Source organism: Pan paniscus, chromosome 18, assembly GCF_029289425.2.
Source record: "Pan paniscus chromosome 18, NHGRI_mPanPan1-v2.0_pri, whole genome shotgun sequence".
Lineage (NCBI taxonomy): Eukaryota > Metazoa > Chordata > Mammalia > Primates > Hominidae > Pan > Pan paniscus.
The window spans coordinates 78,014,797-78,042,756 of NC_073267.2; the positions used below are offsets into that span (position 1 = coordinate 78,014,797).

The window sequence follows — 27,960 nt, forward strand, 5'->3', positions numbered from 1 at the left end:
CCACATTACTCCACAGGAGACCAGGCCTTTCCCTGCTCCAAGACTCAACCAACTTGGGGGACACAGAACTGTGGCCTGTAAAGGCTGGATGCCCACAGGGCTGCTCCATGTTACATTCCAGAGTCTTCCGTGCTGACACATGGAGCTCTGATTGATTTGTCTTCACAGCTGTATGGTTTCCTGCTGCATGGATATGCTCCCATCTCCATTCTCTTGATGAACATTAAGATTGCTTCCAGTTTTGAGATATTTCCCATACTGCTGCCGTAACACTCTCATGCTGGTCTCCTCATGCACACATGCAGGGATTTCTCCAGGGTCTATGTGCATCTTGAATTTTGCTAGTTAATGCCAAGTTGCTCCCAAAGGCTGTACATTCCTACTGGCATGCAACATTGTCCCCAACATTCTAGCCAAAAGAAAAGGCACAAGCCCCGCCTGCCTCAATTCAGATACTTACTTCCTTTTCTTTGCTACCAGGTTACTAGGTGATGGTTGAACCCTCCACATGACTATGTGGACATGATACCAGACCCCCGTGACTGGTTCCACCCTCACCTGGGCCCTCAGTGCTATTTATCAGCCTTCTTGCTTGAGCGCTGCTGGGAGAAGTCCCCATACCCTACAGTGAGGCTATTTCTACCTTTTCCAGGATTGGCACTTTCTCTCTAAGTGCCTGCTTCCAAGGACCAGCTACATAATTTGTGGAACCCAGTGCAAATGAAAATGTAGCGCCCCTTGTTCACAAAGCAGGAAAAAACTTTCTCCTTTTCTCCCAGTCTCTCTCTCTACTTGTAATGGTGTTTTTTTATTTGCTATTTAATGTTGCTCTTCCTCGGGCACAAGAGATCCTTACAGCTCAAGTGCAGACCCTCTCAGTGCCTGAGGCTCTGCCCTCTGCTGAGCAGCCACTGGTCACATTCACACCTCCTCTCACTAAAAAGCTCACAGAGGGAAGCTGATGGGCAGGAAGGCTGAGCAGCATTACTTGACACAGATGCCCAACCCTGATCCTTTCCATACCTGCACCCAGACCCATGCCAGGATGGGTGCAGTCACTGGGTGGAGGGGCAGGTGGCCCAGAACTTGTCCCAGGGAGGTGGAGAGGTGGAGGGAGGTAGGACCTCAAGTGAATGGAGGCTCCCAGCTCCTGGCACGTGAATTTTACTAATTAATGCCAAGTTGCTGCTAAAGGCTGTACATTCCTACCAGCATACAACATATTTCTAACCAAAGGAAAAGGCAGAAGCCACGCCTGCCTCAATTCAGATACCTACTTCCTTTTCTTTGCTCCCAGGTTGCTAGGTGTTGTCCCATAAGATATCACTTAGAAAACACAAACTCAATGATAGAATTATTAAGGATTTCGAGATGGTGACTGCAGAGCATTAAACTTCAAGCTCAGGGCCCTGTGCAGCTGCCTGATTCACTCCTCAGACCCAGTGCCCAAGACCCCCTCGCTTGTCATAGCCTGGATTCGCTGGAGGCCCTGGTGCATGTGTATTGAGTTTCACTGGCACAGGTGTCATGGTTTCTGCAAAAAGATCCCCAAATAATTGTTTTTTGTCTATTTGGAGTTTGTATTTGTCCCTTTCTCCTCAGTGGCCTCAGCCATTTAACGTAATTGTTCTCTATGTTTCTGTAGTGTAATAATATTTTTGTTCATGATGGTTACAGTCATGTCACTAAGGCTTCAGGTACCAAAATAATGTTTAAAACGATTTGATGGAAAAGTACAGAAATCCCACTACAGATGAAGCCAGCTAAAGCTGTTTGGCTGATCCATTGTGTGGCTCCTTGTGTAATGTAGTGAAACATGAAGTGAGCCTGATAATCACCAGTAAAAATAAAGGTGATTTTTGACTAATGAAACTATACTCCAATCAAAATAATAATGTCATATTAAGAAACAGTGTGAAGCTACTTTTGAAATATTTCCAGATTTGTTTTTAAAACTATAAGACTATTTTCTCAACAAATATTATTGAGAATAGAAAAATCAATTTCATATTGTTTTATATGAGTAGAAGGCAATCTCTTCTTAAAGTGAACAGAAATTGGCTTTGTGTCAGAATGGAAAACTTGAAAATAACTCCAGGATATCCTGAGATTCAGCAGCTAAAGATTTTGTAAGAGAAATCCTGTTTAGTGTGTGTGTAAATATTCTTGCTGTTTTAAAATCAATATTTGCCCAAAGAACGGCATTTCTAAAAATAAATTTGGTTTCAGTTTTGTTTTCTTTTTCTTTTCTTCATCTTTTAAAGTAATTGGGGCTGACATAGGGTTTTTTTTTTTTTTTTTTTTTTTGCTATTCCTAGCCACTAAAACTTTCCAAAATGCTGCGTTCTGTGCAGTTAGTGGTAGCGTTTGCCAGAAAAAAATAATAGATTGTAAAGGAAGCAACACGGAACAACCACGTTTTTGTTATTCGAAATGCAGCTACACGTGTTTACAGTCCTTAACCATTTCATCTGACAGCCTGGGGAGACAGACTTCTAATTTGTGTTTTGATAAACTGAGAGCGACAGAGCGGTTGTTGGCCCTGCTTGGAGGTGGAGTGATGGTGTGGTCAGAAGGGAAGCCGGAGGGAAGTTACACTCGTGGGGTGTGTGTTATGTGACCTTTGTTTAATACACATTCTTATTTGATCTTCACAACCATGCCACTTGGCAGGTGGGGAAACTGAGGTGCAGGGCAGGGTAGTCATTTGGCCATCGCCACAAAGGGGAGCAGCTGCAGGGCCCGTCCAGCTTACACCACTCTGTCCCACTCGAGAACAGCAGGGAATCGGGTGCTGCTGAGCCTTGCGGTCTGGGGGAGGAAGCTGCATGTTCTGTGGGGGCATGTATGCCTCTAGTCTGGTTCTCCTTTCTCTGTTCTCCTTTCGGTTGTCCTTGGTCACTCCACTTGGTCACGTGGAGAGAATTGGCAGCTTTCGGAGGCAGTCCCTGAGTGCTCTGTGATGGCTGAGGCTCCCCCAGCTGCAGAGCTTTAGGGGAAGTTCAGTTTATCTGGTGGAAGAAGGTGAATGGCCCTGACAGCCTCTCCCCAGAGCTCAGCCCTGGGGGAGTGAGCCGTGTTCAGTGGGTGAGGCTCCCCCTTGCAGCCTGACAAGAGCTGCAAGTGTTCTGCTGATCAGGAACCCGAGGCCGGGGAGAAGTGATCTGCCCAGGACCCCACAGCAGACTGTGTGGCAGAGTGTGGTTCCCGCACTGGGCTTCTGGCAGCCTTTGCTCCAGTCAGCATGGGCCATGCAGCTGCAAATGGTTGTAGATGCCACTTGTAGGACTGCTGGATGTTGGTATCTTGGCATCATTCCCATTTGTTAGAAGCCTTGGAGCCATGTTTTCCTTGGGAATTGATTATATGTGTCCCCAAACTAAATTAACTCATTGATATTTGAGATCTTGGGATCTTGAGTATGTGTCTTATGTCTCACCCCAACTTTGTTCTAGATTTGGGGTGAATAGGTGGGAGCAATTCACCTGAAATTCCTTAGAACAAGACTTACTACTGTGTCTTTGTGGCCTGTAGGAGCTAAGGGACTTTCTGAAGACCCTAGGGCTGACATGCCCTGGGGATGATCCTGTCCAGCCAGGGTAAAAGGCGAGCTCCCACGGTCACTGTGGCTCTTCCCCCTGCCAGCCTCTCCCACCTCTCTGGCTTGCTTGGCCCCGACCCTTCAGGGATCAGCAGCATTTGTGAGATGCTGAGGGACAGGAAGACAGTGAGCCCAGGTAAGGAAGATGCCAAATTTGACAGTTGTCCCCAGCCACTTGCCTAGTTCCCTTCAGTCTCTCAGATTCCTGGCCTCAACCTCGCTTAGACACTCTCAACATCTCTCATTCAGCTCCTGGGGTCTCCAGGAGGCTCCCCAGCCCCAGCCTTAATTGCCCTCAGAACTCTGTCTCTTGAACCTGGAGCCAAACCTGCTTCCAGCTCATGCCTGCCCAGTAGACCTGGGGCACCTCCAGACCCAGCTCCTGAGTGGTCCCTGGTTTCTCACTGAAGTGTCAACCTTCTGATTTCCTGCATTTTGCCCTCTTCTCTAGAGCCACATACTCCTTGTTCCTGTCTGGACCATCCTACATCAAATGGGGTCGAGGCCCGAGAGCAATGGCTCTCACCTGTAATCCCAGCACTTAGGGAAGCTGAGGTGGGAGGATTGCTTGAGCCCAGGAGGTAGAGGGTGTAGTGAGCTATGATCACACAGAGTGAGGCCCTGTCTCAAATAGTAATAATACAGCCAGGCGCAGTGGCTCACACCTGTAATCCTAGCACTTTGGGAGGCTGAGGCAGGTGGATCACTTGAGCTCAGGAGTTCGAGACCAGTCTGGGCAACATAGCAAAACCCTGTCTCTACTAAAAATAAAAAAATTAGTAGAGGTGCACGCCTGTAGTCCCAGCTACTTGGGAGGCTGAGGTGGGATAATCACTTGAACCCAGGAGGCGGAGGTTGCAGTGAGCCAAGATCACGCCACTACACTCCAGCCTGGGGGATAGAGTGAGACTTTGTCTCAAAAATAGTAATAAAAATAATAATTTAAAAAGTGGGATCATGGAAAGCCTTGTCAGGAACCACCAGCGAACCTCATACTTTGTCAGGTAGGTGTGGGGTGGGGCCAGAGTTGGGTCAGTTAGGACCCCAATAGACAGAAGATGGGAAAGACAGCTGGACATGGGGCTACCCCAGAGCCAAACCAAGGAAGCCCAACCCTGATGTAGGGTCCACAGCCTGGACACAGGTGACATGGCCAAGAAGACTGAAGCCTATGAAGGGTGGCTAGGAGGGAGGTGGTGAGTGAAAAGCAGGAACCAGAGGCCAGCTGGAGCAGCTGAGGGGCTCTGGCTTCCGAGCATCTCAGATGGGGACTTGTGGGAAGGTCCCTAGTCAGGACTGCCCTGACTAGGGTCTGCCCCCTGGGCTGTGATGCACAGCATGGCCCCATCCTTTGCTGTCACCTCTATGTCCACTAGGGTTGCTCCTCCTCTGCCACCTCTCAGGCCACCTTCTGAACCTCTCCACTCACTTGTGCACTCTTGCTCTTCCCTGCAAGCCCAGCCTTTGCTCCCAGCCCAGGCTGCTGCACCTCTGGCGCCAGGCTGCTGTAGGAGCTGCCCTTTTAGAAGAAGCTCTGATGTGACCTGCGACTTGGTTCAGGCCCTCTTGAAGCTTGGCCAGCCTTGGCTGTTTTCTGATCCCGGCCAGAATTCACACACATGTCCCTGTTTGGTTTTGACCAAGGTCTCAGCGGCTTCAGTTGAGAATGTCTGGCTCTGCCCTGTCCTATCCTGAGTTCTCTCTCCCTTCACTAAGAGATGGAATTCTGCAGTTCTACCTGGGCCACTTTTGGCACCCAATCTGGCCACCCCTGTTCTTGCTTCATGATATTTCAGGGCTGATGCCACAGAGATGAGGCTGTGAAAACTTGAGGGCAAAGGCTTGTCCTTGTTTACCACTGAGTCTGCAGTGTCAGCACTTAGTGGGCACACCGTAACTATCTGGATAGGGGCCTGAGCTCCCATCAAGGAGGTGGGTGGTCTCAGGGTCAGAGCCTTGACTCCCCTCCACCCAGTGCCACTTAGATGCACATACCAGTGTGGGATGCATGGCTTGCCTCAGGGCTCCAAGGATAGGTCTTAGATCTCAGATGCCTGTGTCCTCCTCCGTCTGACTCTGCAGTTGGCCTTAGTGCCCTGCTCATTTTCACACCCTTGTGTCCCCACGTGCAGTGGCCATGAGAGCTCTTCTGTTAAGATACAAGTGCATTTGTACTGGGGAGACACGTGCTGTGGCAATGTGCTGTGCCCTGTGTAGGTGCTCATCCTGGAGAGAGGCCACTTTATTTTGCCTTGCTCACTGGGGTGGCCATTCTGGGCACATGGTTTCAATTAAAATGCATCAGCAGGATTTGCCAGATTACTTGGCCAAGTGGTGTCACCTGATGTCTAGTGGATGAGAGATCTAAACAGCAGACCTTTCCCACCATTTGAGGAGCTGAGCTTGGTTAGGAGTGCCTGGGAGCATGGGAGGTGAGCTCAAAGTCTACAGAGCCACTGTGCCAGGCTTGAGAGCAGGGCAAGGTCTGTGGAGTCAATGGAGGTCAGCAGGGCACCGAGAATGGCCTAGAGAGGAAGTGCAGACTCTCCGCCACACATACCCTTCTCCTCCCTCTGCAGTTTGGCCCCTTTCAAAGTCAGGGGAACTTCCTGAGGAAATGGAGCCCTAGCAGGGCCCAGAGGAAAGGAAGGCTCTCGCTAGACGTATTCCCAGGCACATTTGAAAATCCCCCTGCAGGCAGTTTCCACAAAGCAGATTATTTTGTGAATGCCCATGAGAGACTGTGTGATTAATTAATTAATTATTTTTTGAGATGGAGTCTCATTCTTTCACCCAGGCTGGAGTGCAGTGGCACCATCTTGGCTCATTGTACCCTCCGCCTCCCAGGTTCAAGCAATTCTCCTGCCTCAGCCTCCTGAGTAGCTGGGATTACAGGTGCTGCTACCACACCCAGCTAATTTTTGTATTTTTAGTAGAGATGGGGTTTCACCATATTGGCCGGGCTTGTCTCAAACTCTTGACCTCAGGTGATACAGCTACCTCAGCCTCCCAAAGTGCTGGGATTACAGACCTAAGCCACTGTGCCTTGCTCCAGTGTCTGATTTAAGGGAACACCCAGGACACTTATTCATCAAATGACTTATTCCTTTGCCATATAATTGTCATATAACCCAACACATATGTCCATTTTGTGATTGGATATTTTTTTAAACTAGTCAAGTGCAGTGGCAAGAAGGGGGACAGAGTAGAACAAGGAGTTCAACCTGTAACTGACAGTGAGCAATCAACTGAAATAACACACTACCTTCGAACCAGCCCATGTGGTTGGATTTTTGAATCAAGCTTTTCTTTAGTAAGACTAATGCTATCAAGGAAAATCCACAGGGGTGAGGGCAGATCATAGATGTTCTATGTTGGTAGGACCAGCATCAAAGTGAAGGACTGCATGTGTAGCCTAGTCCATACTTTGGTTTACACAAATCTATGGGAACCATCACTACTGAAGGCCCTCATGGTGCTTGAATGCAACGGAAATGAGCTTCATCGTGTTGAATCAAGTGTTTGGCTTCAGAAAGTCAAGGCTTGGTGGCCACGCAGAATTCTGGCCTGGCTTCTAGAAGGGAGAGAGCTCCAGCTTTGGCTTAGCAAGGTTGTCAGCCTTGGGGTGCCTCAGCCAGAATGATTGTGACCACAGATCACAGAGACTTCAATCAGGTCAGTGTGGTAAAGATTGGAATCTAGGTTCAGCAGGCTCAGAAGACCACCTTGCACACAGCATTGGCTTCCTCGCTCCAGAAGTAAATGGTTCTCTGTAGGTTACATAAGGTTCATCTTGTCCAACAGCCCCAACCTGAAGGGTGAGCCCTGGGGGTTCAGTTCCTTCAGAGCCAAGTGTGGCTCACCATCTCACCTCTGCCTTATCCTGTTCCTCAGCAATGTTGGGAGTCTTCCTGGAGTGAGTCACCATGCATTCCACAAACAAGGCAGAAATGACAGTGGTGTTATTGCCCCACAGTTGGGTGGACTCCCCCAAGATCCAGGTGTGATCAGCCCTGGTCCTAGTGATAGACCAGCCCCTCTCCTACTACCCACGGAAGCTGCCTCATCATTGCCATCATCTGCTTTCTCAACAGGAGAGACTTGATACAGAAGGCATAGTCCCTGCTCTCAAAGAACCTGGGACAAGTTGGGGAGGTGCAGCTGAGTTGGTAAAGAACCCCTGGGTAGCATAGGAGAGTGAATTCATAGATTCTGTAGACAAACCCCATACCCATACTTGGAAGAGTTGAGGAGTGACTGGTTGTCCCCCTGGGGCCAAGAGCTGCTGCCTCCCTCCCCTCCTCCTTCTTTTGCACAGCTTTATTGAGCATAATTGATATACAGTAAACTGCACACTTTGATGGATTTTTGACATACGTCTGCCCCGTGAAACCAACACCACAATCAACAATGACCATCTCCATCACTCATTTCCTTGTACCCATGGAAATCCCCCCTTGCTGCCCTCCTGCCCCACTCCCAGTCAACCACTGACCTGCTGTCAGTGACTATGGATTAGTTCACATATTCTAGAATTGTACACATGTAGAATCATACAGTATGTGCACTTTTTTGGGTCTGTCTTCTTTCACTCAGTGTCATTGTTTTAAGGCTCATCTACGTCATTGTATAAACAGTTTGTTCCTTTCTATTGCTGAGTAGTATTCCATTATATGAATATACTACAATTTGTTTATCCATTTGTCAATGGACTTTGAGTTCTTTCTAGTTTGGGGGCTATTACGAATAAAGTTGCTATGACTGTTCACATACAAGTGTTTGTGTGAATATATGCTTTTATTTCTCTTGGCAAAGTACCCACAAATCGAATGACTGGCGTATGTTCAACTTTTTTTTTTTTTGAGACGGAGTCTTGCTCTGTCGCCCAGGCTGGAGTGCAGTGGCGCGATCTCAGCTCACTGCAAGCTCCACATCCTGGGTTCACGTCATTCTCCTGCCTCAGCCTTCTGAGTAGCTGGGACTATAGGCGCCTGCCACCACGCCTGGCTAATTTTTGTATTTTTAGTAGAGACGGGGTTTCACCGTGTTAGCCAGGATGGTCTCGATCTCCTGACCTCGTGATCCACCCGCTTCGGCCTCCCAAAATGCTGGGATTACAGGCGTGAGCCACTGCGCCCAGCCATATGTTCAACTTTTAAAGAAACTGCCAACTGTTTTCCAAAGTGGTTGAACCATTTTCTATCCACACCAGCTGTTTATGAGAGTTGCAGCTGCTCTATATCCTTGTCAACACTAGGTATGGTCAGTCTTTTTAATTTAAGCCATTCTAGTGAGTGTGTGGTAGTATCTCATTGTAATTTTAATTTGTGCTTCTCTAATGACCAATGATGTTGAGCATCTTTTCATATGCTTACTTGCCATCCAAACATCTTGTTTGGTGAAGTGTCTCTTCAAATTTTTTACCCTTTTTATTGGTTTTGTTTTTGTATTTTGGGACAGTTTCCATCTGTCACCCAGGCTGGAGTGCAGTGGCACCATCTCAGCTCACTGCAACCTCTGCCTCTGGGTTCAAGTGATTCTCGTGCCTCAGCCTCCCAAGTAGCTGGGATTACAGGTGCTCACCACCACACCTGGCTAATTTTTGTATTTTTGGTAGAGATGGGGTTTCACCATGTTGGCCAGGCTGGCCTTGAACTCCTGACCTCAAGTGATCCACCCACCTCGGCCTCCCAAAGTGCTGGGACTACAGGTGTGAGCTACTGCACTTGGCCCATACTTCTTCATTTTTGTAGCAGTGCATTTTGAAGCACAAAAGTTTTAAATATTTTTTATTTTTATTTTATTTATTTTTTTACAGAAGCACAAATCCATGTATATTTATTGACTTTTCATTAGTTTAAATCCTTGAGGGGTACAGCATCACTCAGATTCTGTGTCCCCATGACAGGCTTCCTGCCTTAGCAGGAAGATTCCTTCGGAACTTGGCACGAAACATGCCACTGTTTCCATGGGCCTGAGTTACCTTTCCCCAGATTGCTCTGGTTTTGTTTTGTTTGCCGCCAGGAGTCACTGTGTTGTTCTTTGCTTTGTATACATAAGTGCATCTCTTGCCCAAATATAATTCTGTTTCATCTTAGGCATAATCACCTTCAATTTTAAGAAGAGCTGTGTGCTCCCTTTGGTTCTGGAGACTCCGCTTATACCCAGCAAAAATGGCCTTTGACCACAGCCTATTTTCTTTTAGACATATTTCCAGACATATTTTCTTTTAGAAGTCCTGTTCCCAGCAGGCCTCCACAGGATCAAAGATGACGGGAAGATATTTTTATTTTTTTTGAGATGAGGTCGTACTCTGTTGCCCAGGCTGGAGTGCAGTGGCATGATCTCAGCTCCAGAGTTCACTTAATTCTTGTGCCTCAGCTTCCTGAGTAGCTGAGATTACATATGCCTGCCACCACGCCCAGCTAATTTTTGTATTTTTAGTGGAGACAGGGTTTCACCATGTTGGCCAGGTTGGTCTTGAACTCCTGACCTCAAGTGATCCACCCACTCAGCCACCCAAAATGCTGGGATTACAGGCATGAGCCACTGTACCCGGCCCACAAAAGTTTTAAATATTGATGAAGATTGTATTGATTATCTTTACAGCTTGTGCTTTTTGTGTACTAGTTAGGAAATCTTTGCCAAATCCAAGGCCACAAAGAATTTCTCCTATGTTTGCTTCCGGTTGTTTTATAGATTTAGTTCTTACATTTAGGTCCGTGATTCATTTTGAGTTAATTGTTGTCTATGGTGTGAGGTAAGGGTCTAGGTTCAGCCATTTTCTTTTAAGATTCCTGGTGCTCTGAGTTAGTATTCTGCCCTCTCCCCACTACACCTCTGTCTCCACCTCTTCATGAAGCTGCCATCTATTCCAGTCTCTGATGTCTCCTATAATGTATTCTTCAGCCTCTGACCTCCTGCTGTACACTCAAGCACTTGGTGGGGACAGAGACCCTTCTCACCCTGCTCTGGATGTCATGGAGCTTCATTTGGTCTTGATCACAGAGGCAAAGACTAGATGGCATACCTTTGAGGCCATTCTACTCTTGACGGCTGTTTATTTCTGGTGACAATTTGCCATCCCATGTATTCATCTGCAGCAGTAACAGCCAAGGGATATGGAAGTTGCCACAGGGAGAGAAAACTAACCAGATGTCAACTGGCCTGATACCTTATTGGCACATGCAGAGAACCCTGTGCACAAAAGGTATGCAGCCTTCCAGAGTGAGAGCAGATGTTATCTTCATTTTAGGAGTGAGAAAACTGGGGTTTCACAAGATCCAGTGGCCTGCTTAAGGTCACTCAACTGGCTTATCACAGAGGACCTGACTCCAGAACATGCCTCGACCTCTGGGCTGCACTGCCAGGCCCCTCCCTGGCTGTCACTGTTGTGGAAAGGCCTGGGCTCAGACCTCCTGCTCCCAGGCCAGAAGTCTCCACCCTGTAAATGCTGCAAGTTGCATGTGGAATTTTCCTACCACCAAGGCAAAATGCAGCCCCACATTCTTTTATGGTTTCAAAGGAAAGGAACTTCAATGGATGAGGAGTTTCAAAGGATGTATTTAAGTCTTGGGTGCAAGTCAAAGAACTGGGTTTGGGAGGGGCTGGTTGGCCCCTTTTCAAATGGATCCAGGCTTTATTTTTTTCTTCTGCCCTTTGTTGGGTCTAGAAAGGAAGTGCTCCTGGAGGGTTTGGGTGTCAGTTCACAGCACCAAGGCTGTGGAGGAGAGGAAGTAAAGGCTGCCTGGATGTACCTTCCTTCAGTTCTGCCTGCAGCAGGACCTCCACAATGTCTTGCTGACCCCTTCAGGACCCAAGTTGCTTAACCTGGCCAATTTCCAACCTTTTTCCCAGCCTTTTCATTCAGGCCTCTGTCCACCCAGCCAGGGTGGACACCCACACCCTTTACCAGGTGCATACCCTTCTCCTAGCCCTCAGTTCTGCATGCACGAATGCCCTTCCTCTCAGGGGACCAAGACTCAGCTTGGATCCCAATTTCTGTGAGGTGGGCAGGCCTGTTTCCTGCCCTGTCACCCCTCAGGCTTGGCCACCCTTCCATGCGCTAAGCCTGTCTCCAAGACTCAGTCTTGCAAAACCTCTTCACTTGTGGCCTGAAACTGGTAATTAAGCATCATCTCATTTCCCTCTGCATAGCTTTCCCATGTGTCTTATCTTCCCACTTAAATTGTAAACTCCTCCTGGGCACAGACAGGTCTGACTCTTCCTCATTCCATCATATCTCCTCTGCATCTGGCATCCTCCACACCGCCCAAATCTATATGGATTGTTGTTGTTGTTGTTGTTGTTTTTGAGACAGAGTCTTGCTCTGTCACCCAGGCTGGAGTGCAGTGACGTGATCTTGGCTTACTGCAACCTCTGCCTCCCGGGTTCAAGTGATTCTCATGCCTCAGCCTCCCAAGTAGCTGAGACTACCGGTGAGCACCACCACGCCTGGCTAATTTTTTGTATTTTTAGTACAGATAGGATTTTGCCATGTTGCCCAGGCTGATCTTGAACTCCTGAGCTCAGACAATCCACCCGCCTTGACCTCCCAAAGTGCCGGGATTACAGGTGTGAGCCACTGCGCCTGGCCAGTATGGATGGTTTCAGTGTGATTTGCCCAGGTCCAAGTTTTGGCAGGAGAAGGTGGGAGGTTTGCAAGCTGCAGTTTACAGTTTTCCTATAAGTTCTGGGAGGAACGCTGATAGTGAGATGCATGCCCCTGTCAGGGATGGAGGCTTGGGGTTAATAAAGCTGGCGTTCATTTCTGAAGGTAAGAGAAATAAGAACATCCACCGAAAAGAGGTCCTGAGCTCAGAGCTTACACCTCCTGGGAGCACCTCTGCCCACGAGAATGTCTCCATTGCACCATAGGCAGAAAGGGTATGTGGCTGGGATGATTACACAGCACATGCACAAATGCCCCATGTGCCAAGCTCCATAAAACATGCCACATCCTCCAAGCTGTGCTGCTCAGGAAAGGATCTGTTTGTGTGCAGCTTCTACCTGTCTGCGTGAACTGGATTGAAAGAATTCAGAAAACATGCATGCCATGCACAGTACGGGGCACTTCTGAGGAGCTGAGAATGAACCAGGCTTGGTCTTGGCTCCCAGTTAACTTGCTGCCCACTAGAGAAGGTGACACATGAACACGCTTGAGTGTGATGCAAGGCTCTGACAATCATTAAAGGAAGGAGATCTTCCCTGGGGAGGAGACATTTAGGACAAGACTTCTGGAAGGGTAGAGATGAGAGAAGGAAATTTCAGGAGGAGGAATGTGTGTGAGCAAAGGTAGGGAGTAGGGATCAACCAGGGCATGCTCAGGGGACAACAAATGGCCTGTGTTGCCTAATATAGGTGAATATAGGGATGGTGAGGCGAAGATATTGGCTTGGGACCAATTTATCAACATCCTTGAAAGCCAGCTTAATGCTTTATGGGCATGACCTCTCTGAGTCAGACATGCAGATCTAGCTTTGCTGCTTCATAGATGGACAACCTTGGGCAAGTTTGTTCCTCTCCCAAAGCCTCAGTTTCCTCATCAGTAAAACCAACTCAAGGGGTAGCTGTAAGGAGTAAGTGAAGATATTGCCTGTGATGTGCACAGTAGGTGCCTGCATACAGTAAGTGCCCAACAGATAATCATTGTTAATGTTGTCTGTTCAGACTCTGTTGGCCTTCTCATAGGATGGATCATTTCTGAGCCAAATAGCAGCAATGCCTCAGCAGCCTTAAAGGGTGGATCAAAAGAGTCAGGTGGTGTCAGGAAGACCAGGTGTGAGGCTGTTGCAAAGGCCCAGGTGAGAGCTTAAAAGTTCAGAACCCAGGCACCAGCAGAACTGGGGTAAAGAGGAAAGGGGATGTGGGTCAACAGTACTGACAAGTATCGAACTTCAAGACAGGGTTAGGCAAAACCCAGGTGACTGTGACAGAAGTACAGACACTTAAGAGGGCCACACATAGCCATTAGCTCATTCCCCAGGATAAGCCCCTGCCGTAGTCTGAGTCTCTGGCCTCAGGGATCCCAGCATCGTGGGGGGAGCAGAGGAAGGGGTGGGTGTGAAGCCTGGTGGTGCTTGGACAGGTACAGTAGACAAGTAGTGCTGGGGGCTGTGTCAGGAGATAATTGGGGTACTCTAGGGGTAGGAGACAGTTGGGGTACTCTAGGGGTAGGGGACAACTTTCCAAAGCTCCATGGAACAGGGAACAAGGCCCAGCTCTGTCACACACGAACTATGTGATCCTGAATCCACTATCCTATTTTGTGCCATTTTTCTCTCTTTTTCTTGTTTATTTTTCTTTTGCATTATTTTTTTTTATTATCTTTTTTCTCCCCTACAAATTGAAAGTTATACATGGTGTTTCTTTTTCTTTTCTTTTTTTTTTTTTTTAGTGGCTGCCCTGGAAATTACCACATGCATACTTATCAAAGTCTAAAGTTACTCAATCACTTTACCTTCCTCTTCAGTCATGCAAGACCTTAAAGCATTTTAACTGTTTCCCCCCCATCTTGACTCTGTGTACTTTCGTTCTCTCTCGTTTTGTTGTAACTTCAGAAAACCTTAGAATGATTATTATATTATATAGTCCATGTTTGCCTAGCTCTACCCACGTATTTACCAGTTTCGTAGCTCCTCATACCTTCTTGCGTCCTAGATCTTCCATCTGGGATCACTTTCCTTCCACCTAATGTACATCCTTTAGAATATCGTTTAATAAGAGTTCCCTAATTATAAATTCTCAGTTTTTGTTTTTCTGACAATGTGTTTGTTTGGTGCTCATTTGTGGAAGATATTTTCACTGGATAAAGAATTCTAGGGTGTCAGGTCATCCCTCCCTACCTTTCTATGTGGAGGTTGACTAATCAGCTGTTAGTCTAAGGTATACTGACATTTTCCCTCTGGTTTTCTCTCTCTCTCTCTCTCATATGTGAGTGATGTGTGTGTATTCTGCAATTTACGATACACATTTAAATATGTATTTCTTTCTTTTCTTCTTTTTAAAAAATCCTGCTAGGAATTCCTTAGGATTCTTAACATCTGTGAATGGTGTGTCTTATCAATTCTGGAAAAATTCTCAGCCAATATCTCTTCACATATTGCCTCTCTCCATTCTCCCTCTCCTTTCCTCCTAAAACTCCCACTAATCATAGGCTGATCTCTTCCACGTCTCTTAACTTTTCTTCCATATATTTTGTCTTTTGGTCTCTCTGTGCTGTTTTCCATTGCTTTTTTCTTTTTGAGACAGAGTCTCGCTCTGTTGCCCAGGCTGGAGTGCAGTGGCGTGATCTTGGTTCACTGCAACCTCTGCCTCCCAGGTTCAAGTGATTCTCATGCCTCAGCCTGCCTAGTAGCTGGGATTACAAGCCCACACCACCACGCCTGGCTAATTTTTTTTTTTTTTTTTGAGGCAAAGTCTCTGTCTCCCAGGCTGGAATGCAGCAGTGCGGTCTCAGCTCACTGCAACCTCCACCTCCCAGGTTCAAGTCATTCTCCTGCCTCAGCCTCCCAAGTAGCTAGGATTACAGGTGCCTGCCACCACACCCAGCTAGTTTTTGTATTTTTAGTGGAGACAGAGTTTTACCACGTTGGCCAGGCTGGTCTCAAACTCCTGACCTCAAGTGGTCTGCCTACCTTGTGCTCCCAAAGTGCTGGGATTACAGGTGTGAGCCACCACTCCTGGCCTCCACTGCTTTTTTCTAAACCATCTGCCAGCTCACAAACTCTCTTCCACTGCATTTTAAAATTTCATTTATAATATATTTTTCACCTCTGAAAAATATACCCCTTTCTCAAGTCTGCTGAAAATTTGCTTCCTTCTCAAATCTGTTAGGTCACTCTTTATAGTTTCCTACTCCCTACAGGTATTTTCAAGCTTGTCTTTTATTTTGTTACACATGTTAAGTATGTTTTCTAATTGATGCTGGATAATTCCATGATCTGAAGTTGTTGTAGGTCTATGTCTGCTGTCTGTTGTTTCTGCTGATTCTCAGTGTTTCCTTGTGTCGCTGGCTTATTTGGGGCTTATATACCACTGAGTATATTTGAAAACTTATTGGTGGGTACTTCTTGAGGCCTAGGATGAATATGCCTCTCTCCAGAGAGGATTGATGGGTCCCTCTGCCAGGTGACAGGGGCATTAGCAGTCCAGGGGTACTTTTTTTTTTTTTTTTTGAGACAGGGTCTTGCTCTGTTGCCCAGGCTGCAGTGCAGTGGCACAATCTCAGCTCACTGCAGCCTCTGCCTCCTGGGTTCAAACGATTCTTCTACCTCAGCCTCCTGAGTAGCTGGGATTACAGACACATGCCACCACGCCCGACTAATTTTTATATTTTTGGTAAAGACGGAGTTTCACCATGTTGGCCAGGCTGGTCTTGAACTTCTGGCCTCAAATGATCTGCCCACCTTGGCCTCCCAAAGTGCTGGGATTACAGGCATGAACCACCACACCCGGCCCCAAGGGTACTTTAAATTCATGAGCAGAGGTTTTATGAATCACCCAAATGACGTGAACTTGGGCCGCCAATCTAAGTGATGGCCAGCTTGTGGTTACATCTCAGTGACATCTCCTCCCCTCTTCTCTTGCATTCCCAAGGTAGGGAGACCTGTTAGGGTGCCAGCTTAAACTAGGAGAGCCTCCTGATAGATTCCCCACTGGGGACAGGCCCTGAGTTTTGACATTTATCACACTGGCCCACAAGATCATTAATACTGAGGTTCTTGGCTGGGCGCGGTGGCTCACGACTGTAATCCTAGCATTTTGGGAGGCCGAGGTGGGTGGATCACTTGAGGCCAGGAGTTCGAGACCAGCCTGGGCAATATGGTGAAACCCTGTCTCTACTAAAAATACAAAGCCGGGCATGGTGGCATGTGCCTGTAATCCCAGCTACTCAGGAGGCTGAGGCATGAGAATTGTTTGAACCTGGGAGGTCGAGGTTGCAGTGAACTGAGATCGTGCCACTGCACTCCAGCCTGAGCAACAGAGCAAGACTCCATATCAAACAACAACAACAACAACAAAAACCTGAGGTTCTCACTTGCATATCAGCAAACACCCACATAGCCAAAATGACTTCAGTGCTTCCTACTTGTCTAGGTTCTTACCTCTCCTTAGATTCTGACCTTATTCCTTTTTCTCTTGCCAGTTCTTCATTGCTTTTAACAAGGTGTTTCTCATGTTTTATCCAGCATTTTTGGTTGTTTTCAACAATTATATCCTGTAAAACAGAGCTTGGCAGATCTTGCTGTGTGACCTCAAATAGGTCACTTCCCCTCTCTGGACCTCAGCCTTGCCTACCTCATGGCATGGTTGGGAGGATTAAATGAGGAAATGAAGGTAAAGGGGCTAGCACAGTGCTCAGCACATAGGGCACTCAATGAACATGAGTTCTCTTCCCTCTTACTGCCTGGTGGGGCTGGGTCCTTGGGTTAAAACAGAAACCTAGTCATCCAATCCGGCCTAAGGTCTGGGTTACAGCAGCAGCTGAGGTTCGAGTGCCAATGCCCAGAGTTCTTCATCCTTTTTCAACTCCTGAGGTACCAGCTAAATGTTTGCTCCTGGAGATGGGAGTCCTGTAGCTCAACCAAGCTGGGCCAGATGCCAATGGCAGGGGAGGCATATGATCAACAGTACCAGTGCCGGGGAGCAGGAAGGGCCCCTGGGGGAGCCTAGACCCATGGCCTCTGCACCGCAGCATCCCTGGGAGTGCCGCCATTTGGCTTGTGAGGGTGGCTTAACCGCAAGTGGCTTGGGGTAGCCTGGCTTGTGAGCCAGGCCTCTAGGGAAAACCCTCCTGCTTGGATCTAGAAGCCAGTGGTATGTGTCCATCCTGGAGGGAACAGCTTCCCAGACCAGAAAGCTAGGGTGCTCCTCTACACTGTGGGGAGCTAGAATAAGGGTCTCCTGGGAGCAGTGCAGGCTTTTCCCAGAGTCAGTTCTAACCTCTCCATCGCCTCCATTACAGTCCCCCACCTGGCCACCCACCACCTGGCCAGGGTCACCATAGCCCTCCCTGACACCAGAGGGTTTTGTTTGTTTGGTTGTTTGTTTTTGAGATGGAGTCTCGCTCTGTTGCCCAGGCTGAGGTGCAGTGGCACGATCTCGGCTTACTGCAACCTCTGCCTCCCCGGTTCAAGTGATTCTCCTCCTGCCTCAGCCTCCTGAGTAGCTGGGATTACAGGCGCAGGCCACCACGCCCAGCTAATTTTTGTATTTTAGTAGGGACGGGGTTCCACCATGTTGGCCAGGCTGGTCTCGAACTCCTAACCTCAAGTGATCTGCCCGCCTCGGCCTCCCAAAGTGTTGGGATTACAGGCATAAGCCACCACACCTGACCCATCAGAGGGTTTTAATGAGAGAATGTGGATGCCATTCTCTCCCCAGCAAAGGTTCCCAACACTCAGGGTCAGCTGGCACTGCAGCCTCCTGTCCCCTCAGCCTCATTTGGTATTGGTTAGGGAGCCTCCTGTCCTTCCCTGAGCTTACTGCAGTCATTTCTGTCCCCATGGCCCTTACACGAGATCCCTGGAAGGTGAGGTCTGGCCAGGCAGGCTGGGCATGTCCACTCTAACAGTGTACATCGGAAGTTCCCAGTCCAGAGAAGTCCTTCTAGGTTTCAGAATCAGGTTGGGACGAGGAGCAGGTTGGAAAACACTGTATTGGCCACAGAGCAGCCCAGGTCTGGAAGAATGAAAAGTCCTCTGATCCTAAATCATTAGAGAATATATTATAGAATGAAGCCATTTTCTAATCAAATGCAGCACTTTGGCCATTTTACCTGTATACATGCATAGATGAATTTTTTTTTTTGAGACAGAGTTTTGCTCTTGTTGCCCAGGCTGGAGTGCAATGGCACGATCGCGGCTCACTGCAACCTCTGCCTCCCGGGTTCAAGTGATTCTTCTGCCCCAGCCTCCAAGTAGCTGGGATTGCAGGTGCTCGCCACCATGCCCAGCTAATTTGTGTGTGTGTGTGTGTGTGTGTGTGTGTGTGTGTGTGTGTGTGTGTGTATTTTTAGTAGAGATGGGGTTTCACCATGTTGGCCAGGCTGGTCTTGAACTCCTGACCTCAGGTGATCTGCCCTCCTTGGCCGCACAGATGAATTTTTAAACAAGCTCATCCAGATGGTGAAAAAAGGCACATGCCCTTGCCAAATGAAAAATGAGATTCAAATGTGGATTAAATATATCAATTAAGAAGTCCCAATCCCTGGCCTGCTGCAGTTATATCCTTCAGAGACCGCAACCATTCTGGGAAGCTTCAACTACATCCTAATTACCCAGTGGGAAATCAGTGTGTCTTCGGAGGAAAATATTTCTAAGGGCTTTTAGCATGAGCTGTCTCCTCCCTACAGAGGCAGAGGGAGGAGAATTAGGCCAGTGCCAGACTCAGAGGCACACATTCAGGTATCAAGAGGCAAACATCACTGCATCTTTTTTAAATCTGGGAATTTCTCTGGAATTCTTTGAATTCCCATAGCAAAGTTGGTATTTCTTTTAAGGCACTTCTTATCTTACATCATAAGATGTTTTCTGAGATTCATTCATGTTGTTTCTTTGCCCCGGACTGCCCCTCCTCCCTTTGTCAGCCAGGCAAAGCTTTGTTTATTATTCAAGAGACTGTTCAAATGGCACCTCCCCACAAAGCCTGTCCTGACCCTTGGCACTCCCAACAGAAAGACCAGCTCACTGAATTCTGCTGAAGAGTCAGCTATGAATGAGAATCAGATAAAACAGGTGCTATTCTCACCTTCTTCCTGTACACCTGTTCTGGAACATTCTTCCAGCAGTGCATAAAGCACTCTGCATTGTGTCTGCCTCTTCGTGCCTCTATGGGGCTGTGAGCTCTTTGAGAGAAGTCCTGAGACCTCCACTCCTTACACTCACTCCACCCACTCTCCATGTCCCCAGGGACCCTTGCTGGGCTTGGCTCTGCAGGCTGTGGCAGTCAATGAGCCTCTGAGCAAGCCTCCCTCCGGTAGGGTATTCATCTGCCCTCCACAAGGCATCTAGTACAGGGCTCTGCATGCAGCAGCTACCTTAAACACACTGAAATGCAAAAAGAAAACGGACTTTATTTTAGATCCTCTGCAATGGAGGATGCCGAGAGCCTTAGCAACTTTCCTAAGCTAAAATCTGTGGGCTTCAAAGTGAGTTTCTAGGACTTCACTTTGGGGTGCCACCTTGAGAAATTTTAAGGCAATGTGACATTAGGGGGCCTATCCCCCAAAAAGGTGCCAAGAGGTACCTTCTAGAAGAGGCTGAAATTTGAGGAGCCCTTTGGTGGGAAACAAGTTACTAACCCAGCTGGGAAGAGATCTGAGAACAACCAGCTCACGGCTGGCTCTGCTCAAGGATGAACAAGGCAAAGAGCCCCCGTGGGTGTCACCTGGGTTTTGAAAGAAGTGTTGCATAAATGATTGCCTGCCTGTGGCATCAGGAAATCATTTGACCATCAATCAACAGCACATCTACCTCCAGCCCAGGCCTATTCCCCTGGGACAGTGCCTCTGGCTCTTGGCTGCTCCTCCCCGCAAATACGCTGCTATGTGCAAAGACTTTTGGCCCTTGGTACACATGTGCCTCTAGCTACCAACATAGCAGCTTGCGGGGCATTATTTTGGGGCATTATTCTCCTAGATTTGATCCCCAAAGACTGATTCCCCCTGGGCTTCCTATACTTGTCCTCTGCACTGTTCCCTGATTGATCTAGGCAGAGTAGGAGTTCTCACCCGCCTGTATGACCCAGCTCCCCCAAGAAAGACCAGCTCATCTAAGGGTGGAGCTGAACGGGAAGGACAAGGCCATGGGGCTGGGTAGGGAAAGAGTCTCCCTTGCACAGTTATCAGGCCAGGGACCTGCTCAGGACCCCTGAACAGTGTCTCATGTGTGTAATGTCAGCACTTTGGGAGGCTGAGCGGGGAGGATCAGGTCAGGAGTTCTAGACCAGCCTGGGCAACAAAACGAGACCCCATCTCTACAAAACTTCACAAAAGTAGGCATGGTGGCACACGCCTGCAGTCCCAGCTACTCAAGATGCTGAGGTGAGAGGATCGCTTGAGCTCAGGAGTTTGAGGCTGCAGTGAGCTAAGATCACCCCACCGCACTGTAGCCTGGGCAACAGAACGATATCCCGTCTCTAAAAACAAAAAAAAAAAAAACAGCTTTATTAAGGTATAGTTGAAATATGTAAACAGCACATACTTAAAAAGTACAATCTGATGAATTTTAACATATGTATGCATACACCTGTGAAACTGCTACCACCGTCAAGATAATGATCACATCCATCAACTCTAGAAGTTTCCTCCTGTCCCTTTGTGATCTCTCCCTCCCATCTCCACCGTCTCCAGGCAACCACCCATCTGCTGCTCTCTGTTACTGTAGATGAGTTAGCATTTTCTGAATTTTAAATAAATGGAATTATCTACTATGTACTATTTTTGTTTGTTCTTTCATTCAGTGTAATTATTTTGAGATTCATCCTTGCTGTGTATGTTAATAGTTAATTTCTTCTCATGGCTAAGCAGTATTCCATTGTATAGATTATACCACAATTTGTTAACTCTTCACTTGTTGATGGATATTTGGGTTGATTCCAGTTTGGGGTCATTACAAATAAAGTTGCCATGAATGTTCGTATGCAAGGGTCTGTGTGAATATATGCTTTTATATCCCTTGGGTAAATACCTAGTAGTGAAGGCTGGGAGTGGTGGCTCATGCCTATAATCCCAGCACTTTGGGAGGCAGAGGTGGGAGGATCTCTTGAGGCCAGGAGTTCCAGACCAGCCTGGGCAACACAGTGAGACCACTTCTCTACAAAATATTTAAAAATTAGCTGTACATGGTGGCATGAGCCTGTAGTCCTAGCTGCTCAGGAGGCTGAGGCAGGAGGATTGCTTGAGCCCAGGAGTTCGAGGCTGTAGTAAGTTATGATTGTACCACTGCACTGTAGCCTGGACGGCAGAGCAAGACCCTGTCTCAGTCAGTCAATTAATCAATCATTCAGTATCTAGGAGTGGAATGGCTGGGTCATGTAATAGATATGTTTAATGTTTTGTTGTTGTTGTTCTTTAGGCCAATACAGCAGAATAGAAATATTGAACTTTTTTTTTTTTTGAGACGGCGTCTCGCCCTGTCACCCAGGTTGAAGTGCAATGGCGCGATCTCGGCTCACTGCAATCTCCGCCTCCCAGGTTCAAGCGATTCTCCTGCCTCAGCCTCCTGAGTAGCTGAGATTGCACGCGTGTGCCACCGCGTCCGGGAAAATATTTAACTTTTAAAGAAACTGCTGAAGTACCTTCTAAAGCAGTCAATTTGCCATTCCCATCAGCACGTATGAGGCTTCCGCATAGCCTTTCTTGGCTGGCTACAAACTACTGCAGAAGCTTCAGAACTGAGTCTCCCATTGGGTTTACCTGGCTGGTGACTACAATCAAAGCCCTGAGGCCTGCACTCCCTGGGCCCCAGACAAAGAGGGAGGGGTGTCCTAGAAATACTTCCTGAAGACAGTGTCAGGAATCTGCATTCTCTAAGGAAGCTTCTTGGCCCCAGGACTGCCCCAGGGGTGGGAAATATTGAGCAGGACCCAAGGGGCCCTCTAGTTCAGCATTGGAAAAAAATCAGTCTGCACCTGAAGAGGCCACAGTCCCATATTACAGCCCAACTCTCATGAAACTCACTTTTGCATAACTAAGTATCTGAGCTGGTGTCAGGGCCCCCAAAAGCAGTCATGGTCGCTGGCTCGGAGACCTGTTCCAGGGAGGTGGTCCCCCAGTAGACTGCCCAGGAAGGACCTGAAGAACTGAGGGCCCTAGAGTCCTGAGGACCCTCCTGGGTGGAAGGATACTGATCTAGGCCTATTCCCCACTGGAAGGAGCTATGGGGCAGCACCCAGGACTAGAGGACAACGTCCATGTACCTACCCATTACTGCTGGGGCCTGGCCTTTCCAGCTGGCCCTGCTTGTGGCTCAGGATCCCTGATGTTAGGAGGTGGTACAATCTTTAGGGTGTGAGCCCCTCCAGAGTCTGGGGTGTGCTATGCATTTATCCATCCATTCATTCATCAACATTTATCAATGTCTCCTAGGAGCCAGAGATGACTCAGGCAGGTTGGATCCAGCTGTGAAGCCTCCCATTCCCTTCCAAGGGATTTAGACAGTATTTAACAAGAGGGACACTTGTTAAATACTGTCCAGGGTTTTTCTTTTTTCTTTTTCTTTTTTTTTTTTTTTTTTAAAGAGACAGGGTCTTATGTTGCCCAGGCTGGTCTGGAACTCCTGGCCTCAAGCAATCCCCCTGCCTTGCCCTCCCAAAGGGCTGGGATTATAGGTGTGAGCCACCATCTATGCCAGCCAAGGTTTGTGTTTTAGAAAGATCCCTGGCAGGCAATATGGAGAGTGATTTAGAGCCCAGGGAGCTTATTAGGAGGAGATGAGGGAGGGTCTACCTGGGCAGTGTGTCAGGAGGACAGGGAAGGACAGATGTGGGGTGAGGGCAGAGGACAGTCAGCACATCGGTGCCGCCAACCCTTTCCTCTCATGGCTTCAGCAATGCTGCTCTCACCGGTTCCCACCACACACTGTGTGCGTAAATAGATGGAGGGGTGGTGGGAGGGATGGGGGATGGGTGTTTGGGCTCAGGGGCGAATCTTGGACCGAGCACTGTGAGGTGACGGTGGGGCCAAGGCTTGCATCTCCCCACCCACCTGTCCACTGCCATTGTGGAGCAGCCAGTGTGGAACAGCCAGTGTGAAGCAGCCAGGTGTGGGTGGGGACTGCAGGTGTCCTCCCCAGTCCAGCAGGAAACCACTGACTCATGTGTGACAGCTCTCAGCCTGGATGGGCTCCTGGAGGCTGTTAGTCACCTGTGAAACAAGGGCACGTGATCCCTTCTTGCCCTGAATTCCTCAGGCTGTGGACTCCCTGGGACCACAAGTTTGAACTTCTAGGAAAGAAGGGACTCAGGTTTTTTTGGAGACCCCCATCCTCAGGGGCAGGAGGGGAGGAGAGAGGAAACCCAAGCCTGGTGAGGAGGTTAAAAGTTTGAACTTGATCCCTGCCAAGGAGGAGTTGGGTCTCAGCTGTGATCACTGAGCCTTTGCATCCTGTAACCTTTTTCTGGTTACGCATGGCAAGTACAGCACTGGCCAGGCACGTTTCTGTCGTTTACACTGATCCACAGAAGCCTCTGTCCACAGACGACCTCAAAATGGCATTCACCGTAAGCAGAGTTCACCTTCAAAACACTAGGTGAGTCCAGGGGGGCAGCGAAGAAGAGGCCGAAGGAGCAGTGGGGCAGGGGTCGCGGGTCTCTGTGGTGTGGAGGGGGCAGCGCCGGGAATGTGCGGGGAAGCCTGGAGGCCTGGGTCCCAAGCCCCTGTGCCAATTGCTGGGGGCCCACGAGACTCACTCCACCTTGCTGAGCTGATTCTGGACCCTGATCACAAGGGACTGCAAATCCGTGTTCTTGTGCCTTCAATCTGGGCCTGCCAGTGTTGAGACACGGCACAGACCCTCTGAGTTGGCTTTGGGAAGATAGATGGAAGCCATTCCCTCTTGCTTCTCCGGTGCAGGCTGCAACTCGTCAGCCAGTTGATACCAAGTGTTTACAGTGCATGAATCTCGACCCGAGATCTACAACAGGCCAGCTGGGAGAATTTCATTTGATTGTGAGGAATGTGATTATTTGGCCATTGGCTCCTGGCCTGTGAGCCACTCATGAGTCTTTTGAACCATCCGGGGTTTCAGTCTCAGTGTTTCCAAAAGCTGGGAGGGCACTTAGACACGTCCACCGAAACCTTTATTTGATATATGAAATGGAGATCCCGAGGGGAGGAACAGCCACCGAGGCCCTGGCTAGAAGTGGTCAAGCTTGTCCGCATGGGCTCCGAGGGCTCCCAGGGACCGCAACGCTTCAGCCTTCTAGCCCACACTGCAGGGTACACCCAGTGGTCGCTGCCCTGGTCACTGCCACCTCCTTGGCCTGTTCCTTGCCCTGTGGCACCACCAGTGGGGCCCTCCTCCCCTTGCCCATAAAATTCCTGAAAGAAGAGAGCCTGCCCGGTCAGGCCTGGTGGATGGACAAGGCCTTCATGTTAGCCAGGCTCCCGCAGCAGTAGCAGCCACAGGGTTGGGGTGGGGGGAACTGTGCAGGTGCAGGAGTCCAGGCTCAGATAACAAAGGTGGGGAGTCCAAGGCCAGAGTGGAGGCAGAGGCCTTGGCTGTGCCCCAGTGCCAGGAGATAAGGTTTGTGAGGAGCTGGGCTGTGCCTGGCACAGGGTGGGGAGCTGTGGGTGCAGCTGCTATTCTCAGTCCAGGGCACTCCCCTGGGGCTTTGACAGTGAAGACTGGAGCCAGGCACTGAATAGGGGGGCAGCCTGAGGAATCTGGGGTGGAGGCTCAGCGAGGAGGTGTTTGGCCACAGGCCAGATGGTCAGGCTGGGGATCCCTGAACCTGGAGTACAGAGTCCTGCCAGCAACCCAGGTGGAGCCAGTGGGGTGCCCCTCATACCTCCTGCAGCCCTGCTGGGAGGTCCCCCGGGATGGCTGCCACCTGCCTCAGGGGCAGAGGATGCGGGGGGAACTGGGTGGGGTGTGCCCTGAGGAGGGAGGCTGTGATCTTTGTGTGTATTTGTGCAGCAAACACTCCCCCAGAGCCCCTGGCACCATCTGGGAGTTGCAGATGGGGGGTGCATGGCCCGGGGGTGGTGTGGCCCTTCCCTGAGGCTCAGTCACTCCCTCAAAGATCCTCTGGGCTTTCCTCTGTGTCCTCCAGGTGCTACCTGGGCCCTGTATGGAGGGCTGCATGCCCCTACAGAGCCATGGAAAGTGGCCAGACAGATGGGCCCTCAGCCCCCAGGCCTCCGCTGGCCCACAGTGGAGGGAGGGTGTCCTGGGGTTCCAGTGTGTCAGGGAAAGGAGCAGATTGAATGAGCCACTGCCCCTGGCCTTCTTGATGGCCACCAAGCACTTCCAGCGTCAAACCTGGGTGAAGCTGGGGCCTCACTGGGGTACCGCTCAGGGCTGTGGTCAATGTCAGACACAGGACAGTGGGGGAAGGGTGAGAAACCTGAGTGTGGCCCTCTCTGGATGGTGGGGTGAAGCCTGGGGCCCAACTACCTGCAGCCTCCCTTGGGGCTCTTGCCAGCAGGAGCTGGGAGGTGGGACAGGGTTACAGGACCTGATAATGAGTCACTGGGGAGCCCACATTGGGTGCAGAGGCAGACACTCCCCCTTTTTGTGAAGCCCCAGCCATTCAATGGGGCAGCACCCCTCTCCTGACAGATTTGGAGTAGAGCTCATGCGAGGCAGCACAGCACCTTTGGCATGGGCAGCTCCACCCAATTGCTTACTATAGAAGAAGGCCCACTCCTGGTACTACAAGTCGATCTGTGCCCCAAGAGGGGCCACTATGGATGGTCAGAGGAATTCTCAGCACCTGGTACTGCCTGAACCGGGTGTCACCCAGCAGCTGGCCCATCACAGGTGAGGGACTGAGCGTGGAGGGGTGGTGGGCACCACTCATGCTGAGCACAGTGGGGGTCCTGGGACAGCCCTGGGCCTGCAGCCTGCCCTCACAGAGGTCTCATGGTGGCCTGGGAGCTCCCAGCATCCCAGGGGATGGGCGTCTGTATCTGGACCGCTTGCCACAGGATTAACTGGTGCTAAAACACAGCCATTCAACAGCATTAGTCATTGGGGAAATTGAAATGAAAACCACGAGGCGCTGTCCCTATACCAGATGTGCCCCTCACAGCTCTGATCACAGAGCTGGGTGGTGGTGGAGGAGTCAAAGTCCTGGGCTCACTTATGTGTTCAACTTCTTGCTAGGTGGCTCTTTCTCTGCTCAGGAGGTGTCTGTGTCTGCCCAGGTGAGACAGGAGTCGCCTTGTGTATTAGTCCGTTCTCATACTGTTAATAAAGACATACTGCTATGAGGAAATACCTGAGACTGGGTAATTTATAAAGAAAAAGAGGTTTAATGGATTCACAGTTCCACATGGCTGGTAAGGCCTCACAATCATGGTGAAAGGCGAAGGAGGAGCAAAGGCACGTTTTACATGGCAGCATGCAAGAGACCGTGTGCAGGGGAACTGCCCTTTATAAAACCATCAGATCTCATGAGACTTGTTCACTATCATAAGAACAGCACAGGAAAAACCTGCCCCCATGATTTAATTACCTCCCACTGGGTCTCTCCCATGACACATGGGATTGTGAGAACTACAATTCAAGATGAGATTTGGGTAGGGACACAGCCAAACCATACCACCATGGTTTTCCTGGTGAGAATTCAGAAGTGAGAAATCCCAGGATAAATTCCATGTTACATAGGATGTATAATTCCATGTTACATAGGATGTATAATCCCATGTTACATAGGACATATAATTATTGATCACACATAGTCAAATCATGTAATGCAGGAAAAACAAATAGACCAGAGCTATGTGTGTCAAGATGGGCACATCTCAAAATACAATGTCAAGAGAACAAGTGACAAGATGAACATATATGACACCATTTGTAGATGTTTTAAAAACACAAAATAGTACTGTATGGGATTATGAATATAAACTTAGGTTGTAAAACAAAAAAACAGGAACAAGAAACATACATACTAACTTCTCAGTTAATAGGGTATCTAAGAAAAATTTTTTTAAAAAAAGAAAACAGAAAGATAAATGCTAACTTTAGAACTTGGTTAGCTCTGGGGAGGACATTAGCAAAACAAAACAAAACAAACAAAAACAAAAAAACCAAAAAGCAAATATTATGGCAAAATGTTAACACTTGTTAAGTCTAAGATGTCTGAGTTAAATTATGGGGGTGTATTGTATATTGTTTTCTGTAATTTTGCTTGAAGTATTTCATATCTTAAAAACAGGCCAAAATGAACCTTAAGAACACTATGCCAAGTGTGTAATCCCAGCTACTTGGGAGGCTGAGGCAGGAGAATTGATTGAACCTGGGAGGCGGAGGTTGCAGTGAGCCAAGATCATGCCATTGCACTCCAGCCTGGGCAGCAAGAGTGAAACTCCGTCTCAAAAAACAAAGCAAACGAAGCAAAACAAAAAAAGGCTGGGCATGGTGGCTCTCGCCTGTAATCCCAGCACTTTGGGAGGCCGAGTGGGTGGATCACCTGTGGTCAGGAGTTCGAGACCAGCATGGCCAACATGGTGAAACCCCATCTCTACTAAAAATACAAAAATTAGGCAGAGCATGGTGGCTCATGCCTGTAATCTTAGCACTTTGGGAGGCCGGGGTGGGCGGATCACAAGATCAGGAGATCAAGACCATCCTGGCTAACGTGGTGAAACCCTGTCTCTACTAAAAAATACAAAAAAAAATTAGCCA

The 27,960-nt window shown here is 48.8% G+C and overlaps 1 pseudogene; it reads right to left on the reverse strand.

Moving 5' to 3' along the window:
- Window positions 1-5,257: 5,257 nt before the first annotated feature.
- LOC106633922 (large ribosomal subunit protein eL33-like) lies at window positions 5,258-17,318 on the reverse strand (annotated as a pseudogene).
- Window positions 17,319-27,960: the final 10,642 nt, after the last annotated feature.